Here is an 8,422-nt window from a genome sequence, read left to right as displayed (position 1 = left end):
GCCACACTATACCTAGACTTCTGTTCTACATAACTAAAAACTAACACATAGGTGTTGTTCTAAGCAGCTAAGATTGTAGTAATTTGTTAATCAGCAAGGGAAAACCACTACAAACTGGAAACTCAAGTGTCCATAAGCAGATACATAAACAAATTGTAGTATATTCACACAATGGAATACTCTGAGCAATAAAGAGAAATAAACCATTGGTACACACAACAATGGGGATAAATTTTAAAATAATTCTGCTGAGTGAAAGAAGCAGAAAAAAAAAGAGAGCGAGAGACTACATACTATATGATCCCATTTATATAAAACTCTAGAAAATACAAACTAATCTACAGTGACAGAAAGCAGATGAATGGTTGCTAAGAGATGGGGGACAGTGAAGGAAGGGAAGGAGGGATTACAAAAGGGTATACAAAAACATTTGGGGTAATGAATATGCTCATTATCTGGATTGTGGTGATCTACATGTACACATATGTCAAAAGTTTGTCCAAAGTGTCATAAATATGTGTTTCAATTATTCCTTAATAAAGCAGTTTTTAAAACTAAAAATTTAAATTATATTTTAAAAGAGGAGATGAAAAGAAAAATTTGAGCAGAATGAAAATGAAATTAAAGACTACATATTAAAAAATAAAAGTGTCTCCGGGAGATTTTTTTTGTTTTCAGAACCATTTAAATTCTGCAATGCGAGATGAATCTGAAACCTTGCTAAAGTAATTATGGTTGATCCTCATTACTTGTGGATTCCATATTTGCAAGTTCGTTTACTTGATGAAATTTATTTGTAACCCCAAACTCAATACTCACAGTGCTTTTATAGTTATTTACAAGCACGTGAATGGGGAGAGTGGTGAAAATTTTTAGTCGACGTGCATGTTTTTAGCTGAGGTCAAAGCAACATTCTGCCTTCATATTATAGATCTCATACTGTCAACAATTATCCTCTTGTGATTTATGTAGTGCTATGGTTTTGCATTTTTGTCCTTTTTGTTGGTGATTGCACTGTTCAAAATGGCCCAAAGCACAATGCAAAACACTGTCCGGTGTTCCTGAGTGCATGAAGGCTGCAATGTGCCTTACAGAAAACACACGTGTGGTAGATAATTTTCGTTCAGCTATGAGTTATAGTGCTGCTACTGGCTGAGTTCAATGTTAACCAATCAACTAATTATCCCTTATAAGGTGTCTTTAAGTAAAAACACACATAAAACAAAACTATGTATTGACTGGTTGACAAAAATGTAATCCATCTTGCAGGGGCCTAACCCTGTACTTTTCCTTAGGAGCAAACAGTGCAGTATTTGTTAATGCAGGGTTCACAGCAACTTTATAGATCATAACTACCATGAAGAATGAGAATTTTCATTCTCAATTATAAATAAAAATGATTGAGGTTCTATAATTGAATGGCTTATATGTGTACTAAGAGGCTTTAGAAACAATTCTTCTGCTTTGTGTGCTTGTTAATGAAGTAAATTAAATCCAATGAATTATGCAGATTTTTAGTTGCTTATTCTCCACTAAAGATATTCTGATCTTTCTCCATTTTGCTCGTTTTCAACCCCATCTACCACTATCCTTAATTTCAGATGACCTCTGTCCATTTCATACTTTAAGCCTCACTCCCAATGAGAATGCCTCAATTCCAATGAGAATGCTAATTCTTTTTTTTTAAGACTTTATTTATTTGAGAGAGAGAGAGAGAGAGAGAGAGCACGGAGACAGAGCAAGCATGAGCAGGGGGAGAGGGAGGGGCAAAGGGGGAGGGAGAAGCAGACTCCCTGCTGAGCAGGGAGCCCAACGTGGGGCTAGATCCCAGGATCCTGAGATCATGACCTGAGCTGAAGGCAGATGCTTAACCAACTGAGCGAACCAGGCACCCTGAGAATGCTAATTCTTAAACCCTTTTTCTTTAAGGAAATTCAGGAACTCCCGTTGCTGGGAAAATTTCTCTTCCACTAGATTGTAAACTCTTTTAGAGCTAGGTGCCAAATGCCTTTATTGCACTCCCTATTTGCTGCACTCAAGGGAAAACAACAACAACAACAACAACAACCTTCAAGAATCAGGAAGAAGCAACTGGGCATGGCACCTGCAAAGGCAAAGTTAACAGAAGGCTTTGAAATATAGTTCAAGGTCAGTAGAGACAGATGCTCTTTTAGCATTAAAATATCTAAAAATTATGCTACTAAGAAGAATATGAATATGATTCCTTCCTTTGGTATACATGCCCTGTGTAATCCTCTCTCCTTGGATGCAGAAAAAAAAGGTCTTCATAGGGTATTTTTCAAAGGTAGAAGGCGTGTCCTTGAGAAGCAATGCTGCTCCAGGCATATACTTTGTGCAAGGCAAGCTGGATTTAGGGGTACCATGCTCAACTTTTCATCCCTCAAATGTATATATTCTGTGTGATTTGGATTTTATCATTGTAAAACTGGAATACAGAACTAATTGAACCTTGCTTGGGCTTCCTTATATGTTCATTCAGAAGAGAGAGGAGCATTTTCATTCCCTTTTTCAATCAGTGTAAGGTAACTTAAGAGTAGGTGACAGGGAAAAAAAGAAAATCTCTCCTGGAACTCATTTGGCCTATTAAACAGACCTACTTTAATCTTCCATGTTATCAAATGTACACTAAAGGGGTAAAGGGGGCATTGTCAGCTTATCTGTGGGGGAAACTGTATTATGTTTAGTGTAATGAAAGAGAAATGGTCATAAGCATTTCAAAACTATTTCAAATATTTTTTCAAAAGAGAAATAATTTGTTACTAGAAAGACTTGTTATAACCTCACTATGAGATTCCCTTACATTCTGCTTAACCTCTTACTTAAAGAGGTCCCTGTTATGTACAGTACCATCATACATAAAACTGACAGAAGTTTTGGGGAGTGGGGAAAACTACTTTGACCCTTCATTTCTCACTCAAGATAAGTAAGGCAGTCTCAGGCATTCATATTCTTTATGACAGTTCTTTTCTATTACACACAGAGAAATAATGTCTTCAGAAACTTTTCTCTACAACCTGGGATATATTTCAATGCAATGACATAAGCCTAAATAATGAAAATTACAGAACCTCTTAACTGTCAAAAGTATAGCCTGTGAAATTGTTGGACAAATATATAGCCTATAGACTACTAGTTCAAACCTTAGAGTATTAATAAGTAACATAATAAAAAGACTAACAATGTATACTCAATTAAAGGAAAAACATTGTGATCTAAAGCTTACCAAAATTATTATGACTGTTTTGTCATCTGTGGAGCACTTCTTTCTTTTACTTAAAGTACTTGAAGGAGAAGGCTTATGGAAGTTCAATTTTGATGATGAATATTCCGTCTCATTAAGAAGCATGTAAAATTAACTGTTAGTTTTCTCATCTTGTTTATCTGGCATACAACTCTTTGGCTTTCAATTTTAAATCCATCAGAAGAAAATACTACATTTGTGAAAAATGTTCCTGTGTTTCCCTCTGATGCTTTATTTCTGTAGTTAAAAAAAACAAACAAGAAGATATTTATGAGAAAACCATAGTTTTTCTAGCTTTTAATAATATATTCAACTTGTTAGGAGACTGTCATGAATTTTCCATAAATGTAGTGATTACTTTTTGATATATTTGCATCATTGAATAGGATTTAATAACTCAAACATGATGATGACTATAGATCACATTTCTAGATTTACATTTTGCTTCTTTTTCAGAATATTTTTTACCTAGATACCTGTCTCTTTTGTGATTCATTTTCGCCACTTATCAATTTAAATTCATCATATATGACTTGTGATTCTTTCGTGACATCTTCCATTTGGCCTTAGAAACTTATTATTTTGGGGCACCTGGGTGGCTCAGTCGGTTAAATATCTGCCTTCGGCTCAGGTCATGATCCCAGGGTCTTGGGATTGAGTCCTGCATCGGGCTACCTGCTCAGTAGGGAGCCTGCTTCTTCCTCTCCCTCTGCCTGCCGCACTGCCTACTTGTTATCTCTCTCTCTCTCTCAAAAATAAATAAACTCTTGAAAAAAAAAACACAGTACTTTGTAGATCTGAGTGAAGTTCTTTCAAGATGTTCTGAAAGATCATAGTTATTGCCAATTTAAATGGAAATAGGAATTTTAGCTTTTCTTGAATAAATTCGAAAGCTCCTCTACTTCTGTTTGCTTTTTTAATAAACTGAATAACTATTCCAAATCTGTTATTCACTATATTCCAACACTTTCTTGAGTTACCTTTCGTATGCTTATTCTATTACAATCAAACCTACATTTTCTGTAACTTGGTGACTCTTGAACTTTGGTTGATTTTTGTTTCACAGAGGTTAAGAAGAATGAAGGACTTCCACTTTCCAGTTTGGGAAAATTTTGGTAAATGATATTTCTGAGAACACTTGCCAAGCATTTCTACCATTTATTAAACTACTTAAAATTCATAATCCTTCATGACATGCTTTAAATAAAACACAGTGGGTGTTTTTCCTTTATTTTTTTGTTTAACACATAAAACATTTTTAAAATGCAATGACTGAAACAAATCATATGGCTTCTATGTTCTGAAACTCAGATAAATTAACTTCAAGTTAAGAGATGTTAGCAATGTACTAAAAACATAATATCTGTTTCATTTTTAGTTTGAACGGATTTTTTTCATCATCCTGAAGAGCATTGGTTAAATTTAATACTGAGATGCTAAGTCTTTTTTATTCCCACGTGCTTTCCTCAATGCATATACCAATCATGTGTCAGATCACATTGTTAAAATTTATTAAAGTATTTTGAATTAGTATTCTTTTCAATTGCCTTCTTTCTTAAAGTTTTTAAAAAATTCCTTTGTATATGTAATCTATAGCTCTGTGTTTCTTCAAACTTAGAATTCCCAACAACATCACTTTTGCTGTTTAAGTAGAACTGAGTTTCTTTTTTCTTGTTTATCTTTTTAAAATAGATATTTTTACATTTTCACTGATATCTTTAAATTTATAAAATGATTCTTAAAATATTTCCAGATAAGTTTTTTTGCCAATTCTTGCCTTTATTTCATATTTTTTGTTGAAACTCTGCTTTTCTAACATCCATAAAATCATTTTTCTCCCCAATACTTTAATAAATTAAATTATTTGAAGTATGGCCTGCTCTGAATTTGAAGATAGTAGCTGCCTAATATAAGTAGTTTTGTTCAGCACTGATATTGTTTCCCTTTTATTTGATTTGAAAAGCACAATAAAATACAATTATAACATAATAAAGCAGATGTTTTAAATCACTTTGTTATACAATATTAAATCATTAATTATTACAATTAAAATTATTTCATAAAATTCTAAGAATTAGTCAGCAATGCCATTGGAGGGAAAACTGCTAAAGACTGTAATAAGAGAAAAAACTGGAGGTGTCACAATTTCAGATTTCAAGTTATATCACAAAGCAGTAGTACTTACTGTACTGGCATAAAAATAGACACATAGAGACTGAAAGCATGCTGTAGCTGAGGAGTATGTGAACAGAAGCCCGGCTCACCCTTACCTCGCTGCTCCATGGATTTCTGTATGTCTTGAGTCCTGCCTGCAGTGGACCATAGAAGCAAGAAGAGCAGAAGAGCATCCCTGGCATATATACTCACAGACTTGCTAAATGGCGGCCACACATCTGTCTGCTATATTTGACCCTGATGGTGTCCATGAGAGGAAAACAGAGGTGGAAAACATCCACTCTGCATTACAGAACTCAATAACCTTTGAGGATGTGGCCATGGACTTCACCCAGGAAGAATGGGCATTGTTGAATTCACCTCAGAGAAAACTGTAAGGAGATGTGATGCTGGAGAACTATAGAAACTTGGCATCTCTGGAAAAGCAGCTCAGCAAACCCACTCTGATCACCCAGATGGAACACGAAGATGAAATGAAAACAGAGACAAGAAATCACCAGGGTAACTGTTCAAATGGGATGGTTCCCCTTAAAACCAACAATCACAACATAAACAAGATATTCTGGAGAAAGAAGCACTCAGTGGCTAGAAGAAGGAGCAAACTCATGGAGGCAGATCCACTGAACAGAATAAAATTGTATTGAGCATGAAATCTAGCATTACTCAGAATGAGAGAATTCATCCTGGAGAGAAACCCCATCAATGCCTTCATCTTGGGAAAGCTTCAGTGATGGTTCACACCCTTAAACCACATGAGAGCATTCTTTCCGGGGAAAAATTCAATGACTGTAAAAATGATAAAAATACCTTCATCAGGAGTTCTTTCTTAGCTGTGCATAAGAGACAACACACAAAAGAGAAATCCTATGAATGCGCTGACTCTAGGAAAGTCTTAAATTCAAACTAATAACTTAAGCGTGAGAAAAACTTGCTTTAGAGAGAAATCTTTTCAATGTAGCCGGTGTGGTAAGGTATTACAGAACCACTCATCCGTTGCATTGTACAATAGAACCCACAGTGGAGAAAATCCTTTTAAATATAACCAATGTGGGGAAGTCTAAGGTTCAACCTCTTATCTTACATGGCACAAGAGAATTCACACTGGAGAGAAGCCCTATGAATGCTGTGATAGTGGAAAAACTTTCAGAGATAGTTCACTTCTCAGACTACATGAAGGAATTCATTCAAGGGACAAACCCTACAAATGTGATCAGTGCAGCAAAACCTTCAGCAGAAGCTCTAGGCTTACCATGCACAAGATAATATACACCAGAGAGAAGCCCTATGCCTGCAATGATTGTGGGAAAACCTTTTGTATTCTTTCATACCTTACAAGGCATAAGAGAATCCACACTGGAGAGATAACTCTGTTGAGTATAGCCACTGTGGAAAAGCATTAAGTAGTCTGCCATCCCTGAAGACACACCTGCAGATACATACTGGAGAGAAACCTTACAAGTAGAACTTTTAGAATGAGTTGTAATCTTGATGTGCACAAGAAAATGCATGCTGGAGAGAAACCATCTACATGCAATGACTATGGGAAAGCCTTCAGGGATCACTCATGCCTTAAAGAAGATGTGCAAATTCACACTGAAGAGAAACCTTTTGCACGTAATCAGTGTGGGAAAGCCTTCAGAGTGAAATCTTTCCTCACTTTGTACAAGAAAATTCACATGAGAATGAAACAATATAAATGTAAGGAATGTGGGAAAGCCTTTGGTGGTCTCTTATCTCATGAGAGACATGAAAAAGCACATGAGGGAAAAGAAACCCTTCAAGTGTAAGTGTGAAAAAGCTTTTAGCAGGCATGTATCCCTTACAAGACACATAAGAACTCACACTGGAGAGAAACCCTATGAGTGTGATCATTGTCGGAAAACCTTCAGTGTAAGTTGTAATCTTACTGTGCACAATAGAGTCCAGCGAAAAGCCCTATCAATGCAATGTCTGTGGACATGCTCTCACTAAGCTCTCATCCCTTCGGCAGCATCATGAGAGCACTCATGATGGATAAAACTCCTAGTAATGTCTACATGCAATAGTTTTTAGTGAACTCTCATTCTTTAAGGCATACAAGCAAATGCTAACTGCAGAGAAAAACTGAATGTGAAGAATGGGAGAAAGCATCTGAATAATAGACCTCTGGGAGAAGTATGTTATGCAGTGACTGTGATAAGTCCTGTATTCATCCCTTAGATATGTGACCACTTGATGCTGAAAGTAAAAACTTATAATGTCTTCAAGACTTGTTACTTGAGAAAAATAAATGTCTAATGTTTTGAGCCAAAAAAACAAAACAAAACATATAGATCAATGGAATAGAACAGAAAACCCAGAAGTAAACCCACAATTATTTGGCCAATTAATCTCCAATAAAGGATGAACGAATATACAATGAGAAAAAGACCATCTCTTCAACAAATGATGTTGGGAAAACCGGACAGCCACATGCAAAAGAATGAAGCCGGACCACTTTCCTTCATCATACACAAAAATAAACTCAAAATGGGTTAAAGACCTAAATGTGACACCTGAAACCATAAAAATTCTAGAAGAGAGCACAAGCAGTAATTTCTCTGACATTGGCTCTAGCAACATTTTTCTGTATGTGTCTCGTGAGGAAGGGAAATAAAAGAAAAAATAAGCTACTGGGACTATATCAAAATAAAAAGCTTCTGCACAGAGAGAGAAAAATACCATATGACTTCCCTCATATGTGGAATTGAAGAAGCAAAACGGATGAACATTCAGGAGGGGGAAAGAAAAGAGGGGAGGGAAACAAATCATGGGAGACTCTTACCTATAGAGAGCAAACTGAGGGTCGATGGAGGGAGGGCAGATACTTGTTATGATCAGTGCTGGGTGTTATATTCAAATGATGAACCACTGAACTCTACTTCTGAAACCAATATCGAACTAGAATTTAACTCAACTAACTAGAATTTAAATTAAAAAAATAATAATAAAAAGCTTCTGCACAGC

At 35.7% G+C, this 8,422-nt stretch overlaps 1 pseudogene; it reads left to right on the top strand.

Moving 5' to 3' along the window:
• Positions 1-5,640: 5,640 nt before the first annotated feature.
• On the top strand, positions 5,641-7,454 carry LOC148109135 (uncharacterized; annotated as a pseudogene).
• The last annotated feature ends 968 nt before the right edge of the window (positions 7,455-8,422 follow it).

This window comes from Ursus americanus, chromosome 12 (assembly GCF_024610735.1).
Source record: "Ursus americanus isolate L20-20 chromosome 12, mUrsAme1.1.p, whole genome shotgun sequence".
Classification (NCBI taxonomy): Eukaryota; Metazoa; Chordata; class Mammalia; order Carnivora; family Ursidae; genus Ursus; species Ursus americanus.
The sequence above is the reverse complement of the archived record's forward strand: the minus strand, read 5'-3'. Positions and strand labels throughout refer to the sequence as shown.